Below are 18,869 nucleotides of genomic sequence, written 5' to 3'. Positions count from 1 at the left end.
AAAGCATATATTTATACACACATAGATAGAAGATTAAGAAATTGTATTACACGGGGCGCCTGGGTGGCGCAGTCGGTTAAGCGTCCGATTCAGCCAGGTCACGATCTCGCGGTCTGTGAGTTCGAGCCCCGCGTCAGGCTCTGGGCTGATGGCTTGGAGCCTGGAGCCTGTTTCCGATTCTGTGTCTCCCTCTCTCTCTGCCCCTCCCCCGTTCATGCTCTGTCTCTCTCTGTCCCAAAAATAAATAAACGTTGAAAAAAAAAAAAGAAATTGTATTACATATAAATCCCAAGGTCATACACTGCTTGATAAAAAACCTATCTCATTAAACCAAAGACTTCAGAAATCCTTTATTTATGTACTACTTTTGTTTCCTAATTTCAATGGACTCTAGGAATAATGATAGATGTGATAAAATTCACATGGTGCTTAGGACAAGCCCCAATGACAAGAGCTTTTCATCATGTTTGTTATCTCAATGTCACGTTTGTCACATCCCAACAACCAAAGGAATTCACCCTGCCAAGCCCAAATGCAAAGCACAGAGAAACAGACACTACTTCATGGAAGGAGCTACAAAGTCACACTGCAAAAAGGAGAGCACACAGGGATGAGAAGAATGTTTCACCATTTTTGCAAATCAATATATTCAAGAAAGGTGTGGAAGGATATGTAGTAAACTGATAATATTATCCACTTTTCCAGGGAGGATCAGCAAAGGAAACCATATTTTATTCACCTGTATTTGCTTGACAACTACATAAAGCACTCATTACCCTCATAAATATTTTAAGTAGAAAAAAGTAGTAAATTTTAAAAGCTTATGATGATTCCAATCTTATCAGCACAAGTTTTATTTTATGGAAACCTTAATCATTAGCACTTAAACGAATAGAAAATAGAAAGAAAACACCCAAATAATCCAGTTTTGTCAATCACGTAGCATTATTGAAGGAGACCAGACCAAGAAATAGCTTCACTGCATGATCCACAAAATTGTTTTGCAGTTTCGCAGCTCACAGATTGCTTTTCAGTGGATATATCTAGGCTTCTAATACTGAGTTTCACTTTCAAATGTCAAATGCACCCTTCAGGAAATACACATGCTCAGCCCGTTACCTTCGCTTATAAAAAATCTACTGCCTTTTCAGTTAACACTGACAGATGAAAGGACATTCTTTGATCTTCTGGCCAAGAACCAGTCATATAAAACCTCCCTTGGGCTCTAAGTTAGTAATATGAAATGTACAGTACTAGTCACAAGTTTTTTATGACTCAGAATTTGCAAAGAATTTGACCGGGTGTCCTTTCCTAGTTTTGGTGTTATCGAGCCTGGGGAAACTAATATCATAATGATCTATAAAAATGCCTCAGGTCTCTGTCTCTTTAAAGTAAGTATCTTTGCACTTCTGTCTCCACCAAGGGAATCTGGGATACAAATCATACGATAGTGTTTATAACACACCCAGTTCTGTTCTGCAGCTTGTACAGACCCTATTTTGTTCACTAGAGTGCTTTATTATGACTGACCTTACTACTCTCCTCCAGACTATAATACCAAGAGCTTTTGTACTAAACCATGTAAGAGGGTTGCCCTTTGCATTGTCTGTCATGTTGAAGAGCTTCCCTTTGAAGAACATCTTTCCACCACATTAACACCCATATCTCAGGCCCTTTCTGCCCAATAGCCAAGTAATCACATACTACGATACTGTATATGCTACCCTAAAACACAGGGACATCCAAAGGCATGGTACATCAGAAAAGAGTGAGGACTCCCGTCCACCAGTCAGTCATCACCCTCAGTTCTTTTTTTTTTTTTAACGTTTATTCATTTTTGAGAGACAGAGTGTGAGCTGGGGAGGGGCAGAGAGAGAAGGAGACACAGAATCTGAAGCAGAATCTTAAGAGTGCCCCTTAAGTTCTTTATTCCTAGATTTTACTGTCATTTGGAAAGCATGCACATGAAAGTCACCTGATCTTGTACCAACTTCTGGTAAAATGAGTGACTGTCCCGCATAGATTTTATGATTAAAATTTCTCCATCTACTCAACACCCAAAAAACAAATAATCCAGGGAAGAAATGGGCAAAAGACATGAATAGACACTTCTCCAAAGAAGACATCCAGATGGCCGACACATGAAAAAATGCTCATCATCACTCATCATCAGGGAAATACAAATCAAAACCATAATGAGATACCACCTCACACCAGTCAGAATGGCTAACATTAACAATTGAGGCAACAACAGATGTTGGTGAGGATGCAGAGACAGAGGATCTCTTTGGCACTGCTGGTGGGAATACAAACTGCTGCAGCCACTCTGGAAAACAGTAAGGAGGTGCTTCAAAAAATTAAGAATAAAACCACCCTACGACCCACCAATTGCACTACTAGGTATTTATCCAAGGGATATAGGCATGCTGTTTCAAAGGGGCACATGCCCTCCAATATTTATAGCAGCACTATCAACAATAGCCAAAGTATGGATAGAACCCAAATGTCCACCAAGGGATGAATGGATAAAGAATATGTGGTATACACACACACACACACACACACACACACACACACACACACACACAATGGAATATTACTTGGCAATCAAAAAGAGTGAAATCTTGCCATTTGCAACTATGTGGATAGAACTGGAGGGTATTATGCTAAGCAAAATTAGCCAGTCAGAGAAAGACAAGTGTCATGACTTCACTCATATGAGGACTTTAAAACACAAAACAGATGAACATAAGGGAAGGGAAACAAAAATAATATAAAAACAGGGAGGGGGACAAAACCTAAAAGACTCTTACATATGGAGAACAAACTGAGGGTTACTGGAGGGGTTGTGGGAGGGGGGGATGGGCTAAATGGGTAAGGGGCATTAAGGAATCTACTCCTGAAATCATTGTTGCACTATATGCTAACTAACTTGGATGTAAATTAAAAAAAAAAAAATTGGGGATGCCTGGGTGGCTCAATTGGTTAGGCGTCCAACTTCAGCTCAGGTCATGAGCTCATGGTTGGTGGGATCTGCACTGACAGCTCTGCACTGACATCCTGGGCTCTGCGCTGACAGCTCAGAGCCTGGAGCCTGCTTCTGATGCTGTGTCTCCCTCTCTCTCTCTCTGCCCCTCCCCCACTCACACTCTGTCTCTCTCAGTCTCTTGAAAATAAATGTTAAAAAAATTTTAAAAAATTTCTCCATCTATGTGAATTGTTCTAAAACAGTTTGGTTAAAATGATAAATTGGCTGAAAACAAAAATGTTTCCCATCACTGCTTGTCAGCTATATATAATGTAGATTATTAATATTATATTACTATATTATGTTAATAATATATATTATTTTATATATTATTTATAGAACATTATATATTATTATTGTATAATTTTATATACATGTAATTTCTGTGTATCATAAGACCATTTTATAATTATTTTATGCTACAATTCGTCTTAAGTATCTTCTTCAGAAAGTGGTGTAGGCATCATTTTTGTTGCACTTGTTTAAAAATGTTCATTTATATTTTAGTATTTCTACTTTTCAAATCTTATAAAATTACTTTAAAGTCACTGGTTAATATTTTTAGGAATTATAAAATAATATTTCTCTAAATAAATTACCCAAAATGAATCAGTAAGTATTTAGAGTGCCTACCCAATTGCTCATTTGCCATCAATTTTTAAGCAATCTTATTTTAAGCTTTTAAAAACATGCTTTAAAAGTTACTTTGTCCACTTTCTATGATATTTAACTATGTTTTCCTAAATTTTTTTAACAGAAGGTACTGTCACAAATCATTCTTTTTATCTACAAATCATTCTTGATAAAGAAAAGTAAAACTTTTCAAAAAGAACAAATGAATGTCTGGTTTTCTTTTCTTTTTTTTGTCAAATATTTTTGAAAGAGCATCATGGTTTATAATGTTGCTTTGAAATTAGACTAAGAAATAAAGAAACTAGAAATATTTTCTAGATCTTTTTTTTTTAGTTTCATAGACTTTATTATACCATTCACCCTAAATCCTCAAATACATGATTACTGCTATCCCCTTTTGTAAACAAATGATTTTAATAATAAAATGGTAAGCATCACTGGGTGAAAAGCTGCAGAGATTGGAAATATCCATTTTTTACCAATATCCTAATTTTAACAATTGTTTCCAACCAATTGATTTGTAGAAAACCATCTACCTTCAATTTGCCCATATTAATACTCTCATTTTAAATTTCAAACACACTTGGGGCACGCTGGTGGCAAAGTCGGTTACGTGTCCAACTCCTGATCTCAGCTCAGGTCATGATCTCACGGTTCGTGAGTTTCAGCCCCACATCAGACTGTGTGCTGATGGCACAGAGCCTGCTTGGGATTCTGTCTATCCTCTCTGCTCCTCCCCTGCTTATGTTTGCTCTCTAAGTAAATAAATACACTTAAAAATTTTTTTTTTAATTTCAAACACAAAAATTACATTCCAAACCTCAAAGTGTTAGAAAACTATTTCTCACGTTATTCATGTAGTCTAGGTGTTTACTGTATAAAAGGGGTTTCATTGTCATCTGGTCACAAAGACTATATTAGTGATAATCATCAGAAAATCTGGCTTCAACCACCCCTGAAACTTGAATGTCTGTTTCTTTGGAACATTAGGAGGTCTTTCTGAACATCGGTTGGTTGCATTTGCCCACTGCTCTAGGGTTTTAAAAGATCTTTTTATGGGAGTCTGCTAAAGGTATTCTTTCCTCCTGTCCACCTGGTATACAGCACCACCTCTGAGATTCTGCCTTGTAGCACAAAGAAGTTCTAATTAGAAAATGGATGCATGAAACTGGAGACACTAGGCAGGGAGCCAAAGATGAACTATTCGAGGCAGCACTCTCCTGGGTGTAAGAGCAACGCTAAGCTGTACGGGTTCTCTGTTTTTTTGTTGGCAAAACTCATGCACTCTCAGAGAAAAGTCTCTTCCTGGCCCAGGCCCATCTCCATAGTTCCAGAAAACTCACTGTCCTCTAGATAAGGAGGCAACTACTCTTGTCTGCCTTCATCACCAGCACCACCCACAGTAATTCTGAAAATGACAGTTATTGGTGTCTGTGTTTTGGGAATACCCTTGTTCCCAGAATCATGGTGCCTGTTAGCACTGGTGGCTTCCTCCTCCTCATTCTACTATCAAGAAGCAAAGAGGTTATCAGCTTTGGAAAGGAAAGGTCAGCCCAAAAGCCAGCCTATTCAGGATTTTCCCAGTAGATACTATAATGACACTTCTGGGATTATGTTCTCAGGCCTGGAATGTCAAGAAACATGAGAGGGCAGGATGACAAAGGTAAGAGAGCTAGCTTGGCAATCAGTAGACTGTTAGTTCTAACTCTTAGACTGTTAGTTCTAAGACAACCTTTTGCCTTCCCTATACTAGTCCCTCAATCTATGCTTCTATCTGCCTTCCTCCCCGATTGAGGACCCAGTTCCATCATTTATGATCCCACACCATTTTCGTGTGGAATCCCTCAAAAGGAGATAAAGACTCACATGCCAGTAGTTTAGCTGAAAGGTTGAAAGGGGAGTGGAGAAATGAGACATGGAGGGGAAGGCAGCCAACAAAGGATGTTTTTTCTGGAGGGGACTGGAGATCAATTCTGTGATTCTGTTACCCAGGGTGACAATATGGAGCAGGTACCTCAGAGGAATCTTGCCAGTGTGTCAAGAAGGAGCTGAGGAATTTATACACCAAATTCCTTTGAGGGCTGCCCTGGGAGGTTGTAGGCATTCTGGTGCTGTGACCTGTCATGCAGTTGGGCAGAGCATCCTTCCCAAGGCAACCTTCAGGCCAAGAGATACAGGTCCTGGGCAGGAACACACTGCGGGTGAGTGCAGGGTGGGTGAATGTCTGCCTTTCCCCACCCTTGTATTTGATAAAGGAATAAAAAGTAAGAGGGAGAAGGAGAAGGAAAGAAAGTTTACAAAAAATAAAAAGAAAAAAATAAAGGGGGAAGGAGGGAGAAGAAAATTTGATTTCATAATTTACTTCACATCTACTATGTGTAAAGCACCTCATCCACTTCTCATAGCATCCCTATGACACAGGCATTTTATTATCCTCATTTTACAGATGAACAGACTGAATTTAAAGAGGTCAAGTGAAATCCTGCCAAGTCATACAACTGACAGGTTAAGGAGCAGGGGGATTCAAATTCAGGCTTTCCTTTTCTGTTCACAATTCTTAGTAGTTTCCTGTTCCTTAAAAATAAAGTCTCTCCATGAGCTGATGATACAATTTGATGGAAATGAAGACCCCTGGCCACGGAGTCAAAAGAACAGAGCTCCAGTGCTGGATATGCTAGTCTCAGCCCCACTGGCTTCATGCTCCAGTCACCTTCTCTCTCTGGGTTTCATTTTCTTGGCCAGTAAATTAAGGAGCTAGATTAACAGATGGTTAAGGCATCTGCCAGCTCTAACAGCTTAGCATTCTTTTCCACTGTTACCTTCTGTTAGTCTTCTATGCCCAACTATCTTCCAACTAAACTGGAAAAGCCTTCATTCTCCTAAAAGCTCATGCTGTTCCAACGATCTTGTTCTTCCCAAGCAGCTGTCCCTGCCTAAATCTTCCATATATTCCAAGGTTTCTCTCCCAGAAAGGTTTATTTTATCCCTCTAGCTAGAAACAAGATTCTCTGAAGTCTTCAGAGAAACAACATTTCTCTGAAGTCTTACTATATTTTCTTTATATTTTCCTGATTAGGTCAAATTCTGTGTCTTGTCTGGGAAGTTACCTTATACACAATTATAAGTCACCATGTACAACACGGACTCTGGAGACAGATTGCCAGGACTATTCTCCCAGCTCCTGTACTTCCTGGATATGCAAACTTGACCAAATTATTTCCCTGCTTCTGTTTCCTCTCAGTGATATGGGGATAATCATTTTAAATGACGCTAATGGGCTTTATAAATTTAAATGAGTTAACATATGTATAGTGTTTAGAGCAGTTCCTGGCACATAACCCCTATGCATGCATTTGCCATTATTATTCAAAATCATTAGCATTTTTGTTTTTGTTTGTTGTACTTTGAGTATGTTCTTTCTCTTGAAATCTTGTCAGTGTGCTATATATACCATTAATATGTTTGTACCTGTCATTATCTTTCTTTGTTTCTTCCCTTCTTTGTTTTGTTTGATTGCTTTCCTTCTGCAGAAGTCCTTATCATTTGCTGTTTTGTATTAGGCAATACGTCCTATTAAAATCCTTGGGAGTTTTTCCTTTGTGGGTTCATCATTTCCTACAAAAACATACAACATATATTAAACACTTAGGTGAATAATTTTTTGAATGAACAAACATAGGAAATAGAACAAATAATATATACTTAATAAATATAGACATTGGTACTTCTCCCTCCACTCTACTCCCAAGTATGAGATCCTAAAATTAAAACCACTTTCAATTGTATTTTCTACCCTCAACTCTAGCCAAGAATAGACTTTTTTCTTAGGTATTCATTTACAATAAAACTGTATCTCCATCATTCTTTTCTGCAAAACTCTAAAGTACCTACCTGACAATGTATTCCTCTGTGGGTAGAAATTCAGAATATCTGGGCTACTAAGACAAAACTCTGAGTGTTACCTTCAAAACAGTCTAGAATATCAACTGATAATTCTTCAAGTCAACATGAATTAGTTTCTTTACAGATAAGATAAAACAACTTTTCCAGGTATTGGTGATATCGTCCCATCATTGGGGGATACTTTTCAAATTTCCCTTTATTGTTTTTAGCTAGTTTGATTGATTAAATCTGCAATGCTGGCTACACAGAACGTCTTGGTCAAAATGAAGGGAATGAGATGAGTTTGTATGAAGGTCAACAAGTTTAGCTCATATTTCATTTTCTTATAAACCCATGGCTTTAAAGACATTGACTGGGCAATGTCCTCCTTATCATGGACAATCATAGTCATAGTATTAATAAACTATAACTTCCTTGAAGATAAAGTATCTTATTCATCTCTAAAAACCCTAATCCCTAGCACAGATGTAGTAGGTACTACTGACTATCTACCCAAATCCCTTCTCCCCTTCTCCCTTGCCCATAGACACCCAATTGTGTTTAGTAATTAGAATGTCATCTGCTTTCAGAGACACTGAGCCTCTCTCCAGCTCTGAAAGAGAGGGGTGAACATTTATTTGTCTCTGTAAACCAATAGTGGTAATCTTAACCCCTCTGTCCATGACAAATTAGGAATGAGCATGTGACACAATTCTGGCTTATGAGAACTGAGGGGAAACCTCTTAGGGACTTTTTGGGAGCACTGACAGTATTCTTAAAAGGGAACCAAAGACAAAGACATTCTTTTTTTAGCCTATGAACACTGCAACCTGCATTTGATTATGCCTAGAATTGTAGCTGCCATCTTCCATCTTGAAAAGAATCAACCCAAGACCATAAGGAAAACTCTGAGGATGGCAGACCTGAAAGTGAATAAATCTGGCTCCCTGATGACACCTTTGAGTCATTAACTTAACCAACCCTGAAACTCCTCTCCCTCTAGACTTCTTGTAAGAAAGAAACTTTTGAGCTGATTTTTCTGTTACTTGCAACTAAAGCATCCTAATTAATAGAATTGGGGTATTTGTATGATTAATTACCTAAATAGCTTTTAGTAGTAGTAGTAGTAGTACCGAACAATAACAAAAATAGTAATAAGTCACAACCTTTATTTTACTCTGTGGAAAACAATGTACTGGGCACTTGTATCAATTATTTCAATTTAATACCAAATAACTGATTGAGATAGCTTTTATTACTCTCATTTTACATATAAGCAAACTGAAGCCTCAAAAGGATTAGTAACTTAATGTAATTCTTACAGTAAGTGATAAGAGTCCAGGTTTTGAACCTAACTCCATCTGACTGGATTCCACCATTTTTCAACCTTACATTTTCGACCTTACATTAACTCCCAAATTAGTCTCTTTTCATAATTATATTGTGAGTAGTTTAGGATTATCAACCCCACTTGAATGAATGAGGCACCCAATAGGTTATGTGATTTGCCAAGGGCTACAGAGGAAAGCACTAATTCAAATATCTGAGTCTACAGAAATTCACAGGTCTAAGAAATTGAATATTTCTTCACTGCTATTCCATCACTTTTAAACTGGTACACATTTTATCAGTTTGGTTTTTTTTCCTAGATAACACAGATTACCTTGCATAAATAAACAAAACTGCCATTCAAAAGAGGAACAGAGAAGTCACCCATGGATGTTACTATAAATTACAAAGGGTTAAAAAGCACATTTATTCAATTAAAAAAAAAAAGACCAGGGCCAACTTCCAGAATGATAGCATGAGGGACACAGCAAACTCTCCCCAACAACAACAACAAAAGCATGTAACTAGGTAAAATTATTAAAAATATAAGTAAATAACAGTAATCATTTAAAATCTCTGCAAATTGTTCCAAGGGCATCCAGCAAATGGAGAAATATTCCTTAAAAAAAAATCCATTACATCTTACTAAAAACAGCAAGAGACTATAGCATTTAAGCCAGGACTCACTCTATTGCTGTCCCTACCCCTCAGCTCTCTCTATGTTATAGAAGTTCTATCCTAAGAGAGAGGCAGGCTGCTATATTTCTCATCCCCCTCAATCTCATGTGGCAAAATCTCTGTTCCAGGCATACAGGTCCAAGAGGGCTAGGGCTCCCTTCCCCCTCCCACAGCCCCCACACACTGAGTAGAATCTCTACTCCAGGCACAGCAGGCCAAAAATTGGGGGACTCCACTATCCTTGAACCAATGTGCCTTTAGAAGAGTTGTTGCCCCAGGAGGAGCAAGCAGATAAGACCAGGGACTATAATCTCCCTCCAGTAGCTGCTTGTAGAAGAGGGATATCACTTCAAAAGGAAAAGGGGCACCTCCAGCTCTGATTCATCAGTGAGGAAACTCTACTCAGTGGGGAGAGGTATATTATCGGGACAAAACTCCACAGCTCTGCCTGAGGAAACTGACAGTATTTGTAATACTGTATGGAAAATGTCATTACTCAGGGCACTGTAAAAAACAAGGGATACCAATGGAGAGGAAATGAATGGACATTATATCTTCTTAATAGTATAAATAAGCAAAATAGCAGAAAAATCAGAAATCTAACAGGACAAACCAGAGACATAAACAAACAAGAAGAGCCCTCCTAGGATTATAGTCAACTCTGGGCTTCAGAAAGATTGTGCACATGTACTAGGCTGCACCCACCCAGGAACAATCAGAGCAGGACATGAGGCAGACTTAAAAACATTCCCCCAAGCTGCTCACAAATCAACCAACAACAGGCAGACATCTCACTGGTACTAAGGGCATAAATATAACCTCCAACCCAACACTGACTGAACAATAAGCTACTCTGACCCAGAGGCAACTCCTAGGAAACCAGGCCTACAAATAAAATCATATACATCTCCAACAGTGTGGAAGACTATGTGCACACCCAAGGCCATGCCCTTTGGGAGTAATGGGAGAGGAAAAATCTAAGCTACTAGTCTGTAGATGAAGGTAGGGGCAAAAATGTAAACTCCCTGAACGGTTATAGCAACTTTGAAGCCATACATATAGCTAGTGGTAAAAAGTAAAAATCTGGGGCGCCTGGGTGGCTCAGTCGGTTAAGCGGCCCACTTCGGCTCAGGTCATGATCTCACAGTTTGTGAGTTAGAGTCCCGTGTCAGTCACTGTGCTGACAGCTTGCTCAGAGCCTGGAGCCTGCTTCAGATTCTGTCTCCTTTTCTTTCTGCCCCTCCCCCCTCACATTCTGTCTCTGTCTCTCTCAAAAATAAACAAGCATTAAAAAAAAAATTTAAAAAAAAAGTAAAAATCTAACTGGCCAAGAAGGCTTAAGCACAATTTTTGACCAATAAATGGCTTATACTGAAATATGGGCAATCCTTTTAGCCAGGCTAAAAGATAAAAACAAGAAAAAAATTTTGAGCAGGACATCAGAGGTTGCTGCCCACTGTGGAGGGAAGTAGACTTCAAAGAGTAAGGACAGCTAAGTCACTAGACAAACAAATGCCCAAGCAAACAATGACAAGATCAAGCCCCTGGGGGTGGGGAGTGGGCATCAGAGTCCAGAGTCGTTACATTATGTTACTTAAAATGCCCAGCTTATAACCAAAAATTATGAGGGGAAGAAACAGGAAATTATGATACATACATAGGGGAAAAAAAGCAGGTAAAAGAAACTGTCCTGAAGGGTCCCAGATGGTATACTTAGCAGATGATGACTTCAAAGTTGCCATCATAAATATTTTCAAACACTAAAGGAAACTATTTCTAAAGATTTAAATAAAGATTTAAGTCTTTATTTAAAGATAAAATAATGACACCTCATAGGAGGAAAAAAAAGAAATTATAACAGATCGAGTAGACATTCTTGAGTTTAAAAGTATGATAAGCAAAACGAAAGATTTACTAGAGGGTATCAACAGTAAATTTGAGCCACCTAAAGAAACAATCAGTGAACTTAAAAAGAGATCAACAGAGATCGTATAACCTGAGTAACAGTGATAAAAGAATAAAGAAAAGTAAAGTCTCAGGCAAATTTGGGACACCATTAAGAACACTGACATATGTATAATGAGAATATCAGAAGAGGATAAATAGAAATGGACAGAAAAAATACTCAAAGAAATAATGACTCAAAAAATGTTTAATTTCTCAAATTTGATAAAAAAAAAAATACATTCTACACATCCAAGAAGCTCTATCAACTCTGAGTAGTATAAACACAGAAATCCACACCTGGACACATCATAGTAAAATGTTGAAATCTAGGAATAAAAAGCAAATCCTGAAAATAGTAAGATTAATACAACGCATAATGTAGAAGAGAACAACAATGATAGCTGATATCTCACCAGAAACAATGGAGGTCAGGAAGGCAGAAGGATGACATATTTAAATTGCTGAAAGTAAAAAAAAAAATCCTCCGCCAAAAATATTAAATGGAGCAAAACTATCTTTAAAAAATGAAAGATATTCTGAGATTAAAGGAAAAAAAATCTGGGAGAATTTCAGCAATTTGCTAGCAAACCTGACTTACTAGAAATGCTATAAAGTTCACAGGCTGGGGCACCTGGCTGGCTCAGTCGAAAGAGTATGGGGCTCTTGATCTTGGGGTTGTGAGTCTGAGCCCATATTGGGTGTAGAGATTACTTAAAATTTGAAAATAAATTCTTAAAAAAAAAAAGAAGTTCACAGTCTGAAATCAAATGCTATCAGGTAGTAATTCAAATCCATGTGAAAAAACAAAAAGCTATGGTAGAGATAATTATGTAGGCAACTATAAAAGAAAGTATAATGGCATATTTCTTCTTATTTCTAATCTTAACTGATTTAAAAATTAACTGTATGATACAATGTATACACAGTTGTATTCTGTAACCTAAAACATATAGAAATATAATATTTGAAAATAACTACATAAAGGGTGTTAAATAGAAAAAAACCATACTGAGTAAGAAAATAACACCAAATGGTAACTTGAATCCACAAAAATAAATGGAGAAAGCCAGAGATGGTAAAGAAGATTAATATAACAAAGTCTATAAATATATACTTGTTCTCTTCAGCTTTCAAAAATAGATATAACGGGACACCTGGGTGGCTCAGTCAGTTAAGTGTCCGACTTCGGCTCAGGTCATGATCTCATGATCCGTGAGTTCGAGCCCAGCGTCGGGCTCTGTGCTGACAGCTCAGAGCCTGGAGCCTGTTTCAGATTCTGTGTCTCCCTCTCTCTCTGCCCCTCCGCTGTTCATGCTCTGTCTCTCTCTGTCTCAAAAATAAATAAACGTTGAAAAAAATTAAAAAAAAATAGATATAAGATTACATTAAGTAATAATTATAGGAATATATTTTTGGATTTGTAACTTATGTAGGTATAATATGTGTAACAATAATAGCACAAAATGATAGGAAAAATGGAGCTTTATAAAAGCCAAATTTCTATGTTTCACTGAAATTAAAATCAGTATAAATCTAAAGTAATTTTGGTAAGGTAAGAGTATATTGAGACGGGAACCTGTTGGGATGAGCACTGGGTGTTGTATGGAAACCAATTTGACAATAAATTTCGTATTAAAAAAAAGTATATTGCAAGTTCTAGAATAATCATAAAGAAAATAATTTTTAAAATAGTATTTTAAAAATAATTTTTTTTTTTAATTTTTTTTTCAACGTTTATTTATTTTTGGGACAGAGAGAGACAGAGCATGAACGGGGGAGGGGCAGAGAGAGAGGGAGACACAGAATCAGAAACAGGCTCCAGGCTCTGAGCCATCAGCCCAGAGCCCGACGCGGGGCTCGAACTCACAGACCGCGAGATCGTGACCTGGCTGAAGTCGGACGCTTAACCGACTGCGCCACCCAGGCGCCCCAAAAATAATTTTTAATAAAATATTATTTTAAAAATTATTTTAGGTTTTAAAATGTATTACTAGAAAATATTCCCTTACTACAAAAAGAAGACAGTAAAGGAGAAACAAAGAGGGGTAAAATAAAACAGAAAAAAGGTAAAATGGCAGATATATCAACAATCATATTAACATTAAATGTAAGTGGATTAAATCATCCAATCAAAAGGCATGATTTATCAGATGGGATTAGAAAAAAACAAGTTCTCATAAACCAGTATTGTATCATATGCTCATTCCTGATTTACATTGACAAAGAGGTTGAGATTGCCACTACTGGCTTACAGACATTAATAAAGATTCATCCCTCTCCCTCAGGGCTGGAGAGAAGCTCAGTGTTTCTGAAACCAGATGGCATTCTAATTACTAAACACAATTGGGTGTCTATGGGCAAGGGAGAAGGGGAGAAGGGATCTGGGTAGACAGTCAATAGTGTCTGCTACATCTGTGATAGGGATTAGGGTTTTTAGAGATGAATAAGATATTTTATCTTCAAGTAAGTTATAATACTATGACTATGATTGTCCATGATAAGGAGGACATTGCCCAGTCAATGTCTTTAAAGCCATGAATTTACCAGATGCCCTTCAGGACAAACGGCCATCACCCAAAGCAAAGAGCAGTGAATCTCCAGTCTGAAGACCTGTTTACTAATGACTGCTTTGGTCTTCTGTTTTCTTAAGGAGTTAAATTTATATCATCAAAGGCTCTTATTCAAGTAAACAACAATACTCCAATCTGGCTATGCATGAAAATCACTTGGGATGTTTCTACAAGTAAGATTCCTGGATCTACCCTGAAGGGCTATTCCAAGGAACAAATCAAAGCACACCTGGTGGAGGGTCCAAAATACCACTAAGAGTAAGGTAATAAAATAACCAAACTCACAACAGAGAGCAAGTAACAATCTCCGGAAAAACACCTCCTGAAAGGCCAGGCCCTGGAGAGTGTATGACCCTCCTTTAATACAGCAGTGCTCCCAGGTACAGAGCACACAACAAGCTTTTAAAACATATAAGGGATGGAAAACTAGCCAAAATGATGAAACAGAAGAATTCTCCTCAAAAGAAATTCCAAGAAGTAGCAACAACTAATGAATTGATCAAAACCAATTTAAGCAATATAACTGAGTAAGAATTTAGAATAATAGTCATAAAATTAATTGCTGGGCTTGAAAAAAGCATAGAGGACAGCAGAGAATCTATTGCTACAGAGATCAAGGGACTAAAAAATAGTCATGATGAATTAAAAAATGCTATAAACGGGGTGCAAAATAAAATGGAGGCAGCCAGAGTGTCGATTGAAGAGGCAGAGGGGAGAATAAGTGAATTAGAAGATAAAATTATGGAAAAAAAGAAGCTGAGAAAAAGAGAGATTAAAAAAAATGCAGGATTACGAAGGGACAATTAATTAGAGAACTAAGTGATGCAATCAAATGGAACAATATCCATATTACAGGAATTCCAGAAGAAGAAGAAAAGAGAGAGAAAGGGGCTGAAGGTGTACTTGAAAAAATCATAGCTGAGAACTTCCCTGATCTGGGGAAGGAAACAGGCATTGAAATCCAAGAGGCACAGAGAACTCCCTTCAGACATAACTTGAATCGATCTTCTGCACAACATATCATAGTGAAACTGGCAAAATACAAGGATAAAGAGAGAATTCTGAAAGCAGCTAGGGATACATGGGGCTTATCATACAAAGGTAGACACATAAGGGTAGTAGCAGATCTATCTACTGAAACATGGCAGGCCAGAAAGGAATGGCAAGAAACTTCAATGTGATGAACAGGAAAATTATGCAGCAAAGAATCTTATACCCAGCAAGTCGGTCATTCAAAATAGAAGGAGAAATAAAGGTTTGCCCAAACAAAAGCTGAAGGAATTCATCACCACTAAACCAGCCCTACAAGAGATCCTAAGGGGGACTGTGTAAGTGAAATGTTGCAAGGACCACAAAGTACCAGAGACATCACTATAAGCATGAAACCTACAGATAACATAATGACTCTAAACCTGTATCTTTCAATAATAACACTGAATGTAAATGGACTAAATGCTCCAACCAAAAGACACAGGGTATCAGAATGGATAAAAAAACAAGACCCATCTATTTGCTGTCTACAAGAGTCTCACTTTAGACCTGAGGACACCTTCAGATTGAAAGTGAGGGGATAGAGAACTATCATGCTACTGGAAGTCCAAAGAAAGCTGGAGTAGCCATACTTATACCAGACAAACTAGACTTTAAAATAAAGGCTGTAACAAGAGATGAAGAAGACCATTATATAGTAATTACAGGGTCTATCCATCAGGAAGAGCTAACAATTATAAATGTCTATGCACCAAATTCAGAGACCCCCAAATATATAAAATGATTAATCACAAACATAAGCAACCTTATTGATAAGAATGTGGTAATTGCAGAGAATTTTAATAGTCTGCTTACAACAATGGATAGATCATCTAGACAGAGAATCAATAAAGAAAACAAGGGCCCTGAATGATGCATTGGATCAGATGGACTTGACAGATATACTTAGAACTCTGCATCCCAAAGCAATGGAATACACTTTCTTCTCGAGTGTGCATGGAACATTCTCCAAGATAGATCACATACTGGGTCACAAAACAGAACTTAATAAGTATAAAAGAACTGGAGTACCTGGGTGGCTCAGTAGGTTGAGTGTCTGACTTCGGCTCAGGTCATGATCTCTCAGTCTGTGAGTTCGAGCCCCGTGTCAGGCTCTGTGCTGACAGCTCAGAGCTTGGAGCTTGTTTCAGATTCTGTGTCTCCCTCTCTCTTTGCCCCTCCCTCGCTCATGCTCTGTCTCTCACTGTCAAAAATAAATAAACATTTTAAAAAAAATTTTTAAATAAGAACTGAGATCCTACCATGCACACTTTCAGATCACAATGCTATGAAACTTGAAATCAACCACAGGAAAAAGTCTGGAAAACCTCCAAAAGCATGGAGGTTAAAGAACACCCTACTAAAGAATGAATGGGTCACCCAGGAAATTAGAGAAGAAATTTTAAAAATATGGAAACAAATGAAAATGAAAATACAACAATCCAAACGTTTTGGGATGCAGCAAAGGCAGTCCTAAGAGGAAAATACATTGCAATCCAGGCCTATCTCAAGAAACAAGAAAAATTCCAAATACAAAATCTAATAGCACACCTAAAGGAAATAGAAGCAGAACAGCAAAGACACCCCAAACCCAGCAGAAAAGAAATAATAAAGATCAGAGCAGAAATAAACAATATAAAATCTAAAAAAATTGTAGAGCAGATCAATGACACCAAGAGTTGGTTTTTTGAAAAAATAAACAAAATTGATAAACCTCTAGCCAGGCTTCTCAAAAAGAAAAGAGAGATGACCCAAATAGATAAAATCAGGAATGAAAATAGAATTATTACAACCAATCCCTCAGAAATACAAGCAATTATCAGGGAATACTATAAAAAATTATATGCCAAAAACTGGACAACCTGGAAGAAATGGACAAATTCCTAAACACCCACACACTTCCAAAACTCAAATGGGAAGAAATAGAAAATTTGAACAGACCCATAACTAGTGAAGAAACTGAATCAGTTATCAAAAATCTCCCAACAAATAACAGTCCAGGACCAGATGGCTTCCCTGGGGAATTCTACCAGACATTTAAAGCAGAGATAATACCTATCCTTCTCAAGCTGTTCCAAAAAACAGAAACGAAAGTAAAACTTCCAGACTCATTCGATGAAGCCAGCATTACACTGATTCCCAAACCAGACAGAGACCCAGGAAAAAAAGAAAACTACAGGCCAATATCTCTGATGAATATGGATGCAAAAATTCTCAACAAGATACTAGCAAATCAAATTCAACAGCATATAAAAAGAATTATTCAGCATGATTAAGTGGGATTCATTCCTGTGCTGCAGGGCTGGTTCAATATTCGCAAATCAATCAATGTGATACATCACATTAATAAAAGAAAAGATAAAAACCATATGATCCTGTCCATTGATGCAGAAAAAGCATTTGACAAAATACAGCATCCTTTCTTAATAAAAGCCCTTGAGACAGTCGGGATAGAAAGAACACACTTAAACATCGTAAAAGCCATTTATGAAAAGCCCACAGCTAATATCATCCTCAATGGGGAAAAACTGAGAGCTTTCCCCCTGAGATCAGGAACACGATACCGCTGTTGTTTAACATAGTGTTGGAAGTTCTAGCATCATCAATCAGTCAACAAAAGGAAATCAAAGGCATCAAAACTGGCAAAAATGAAGTCAAGCTTTCACTTTTTGTAGATGACATGATACTCTAGGTGGAAAACCCAACAGATTCCACCAAAAGTCTGCTAGAACTGATACATGAATTCAGCAAAGTCGCAGGACACAAAATTAAGTGCAGAAATCAGTTGCATTTTTGTACACCAACAATGAAGCAACAGAAAGACAAATAAAGAAACTGATCCCATTCACAATTGCACCAAGAAGCATAAAATACCTAGGAATAAATCTAACCAAAGATGTAAAAGATCTGTATGCTGAAAACTATAGAAAGTTTATGAAGGAAACTGAAGAAGATACAAAGAAATGGAAAAACATTCCGTGCTCATGGATTGGAAGAATAAATATTGTTAAAATGTCAATACTACCCAAAGCTACCTACACATTCAATGCAATCCCAATCAAAACTGCACCAGCATTCTTCTTGAAGCTAGAACAAGCAATCCTAAAATTCATATGGAACCACAAAAGGCCCCAAATAGCCAAAGTAATATTGAAGAAGACCAAAGCGGGAGGCATCACAATCCCAGACTTTAGCCTCTACTACAAAGCTGTCATCATCAAGACAGCATGGTATTGGCACAAAAACAGACACATAGACCAATGGAATAGAATAGAGACTCCAGAATTGGACCCACAAAAGTATGGCCAACTCATCTTTGACAAAGCAGGAAAGGATATCCAATGGAAAAAAGACAGTCTCTTTAAAAAATGGTGCTGACAGAACTGGACAGCAACATGCCGAAGAATGAAACTAGAGCATTTTCTTACACCATTCACAAAAATAAACTCAAAATGGATGAAAGACCTGAATGCAAGACAGGAAACCATCAAAACCCTAGGGGAGAAAGCAGGAAAAAAAACCTCTCTGACCTCAGCCACAGCAATTTCTTACTTGACACATCTCCAAAGGCAAGAGAATTAAAAGCAAAAATGAACTATCGGGACCTCATCAAGACAAAAAGCTTCTGTACCGCAAAGGAAACAATCAACAAAACTAAAAGGCAACCAACGGAATGGGAAAAGATATTTGCAAATGACATATCTGACAAAGGGCTAGTATCCAAAATCTATAAAGAGCTCACCAAACTCCACACCCAAAAAGCAAATAATCCA

At 37.6% G+C, this 18,869-nt stretch overlaps 1 long non-coding RNA gene across 2 annotated transcripts in view; it reads right to left on the bottom strand.

The window, feature by feature from the left end:
- LOC125155256 (uncharacterized) overlaps nt 1-18,869 on the bottom strand; it is a 315,444-nt gene that overhangs the window by 108,510 nt on the left and 188,065 nt on the right. For both annotated transcript variants that reach the window (XR_007148103.1, XR_007148104.1), the window contains exon 3: nt 7,130-7,276. This is a non-coding gene — a long non-coding RNA (uncharacterized LOC125155256). The remainder of the gene's footprint in view (nt 1-7,129; nt 7,277-18,869) is intronic.

This window comes from Prionailurus viverrinus, chromosome F1 (assembly GCF_022837055.1).
Source record: "Prionailurus viverrinus isolate Anna chromosome F1, UM_Priviv_1.0, whole genome shotgun sequence".
Classification (NCBI taxonomy): domain Eukaryota; kingdom Metazoa; phylum Chordata; class Mammalia; order Carnivora; family Felidae; genus Prionailurus; species Prionailurus viverrinus.
This window is presented reverse-complemented; position numbering and strand designations above follow the sequence as displayed.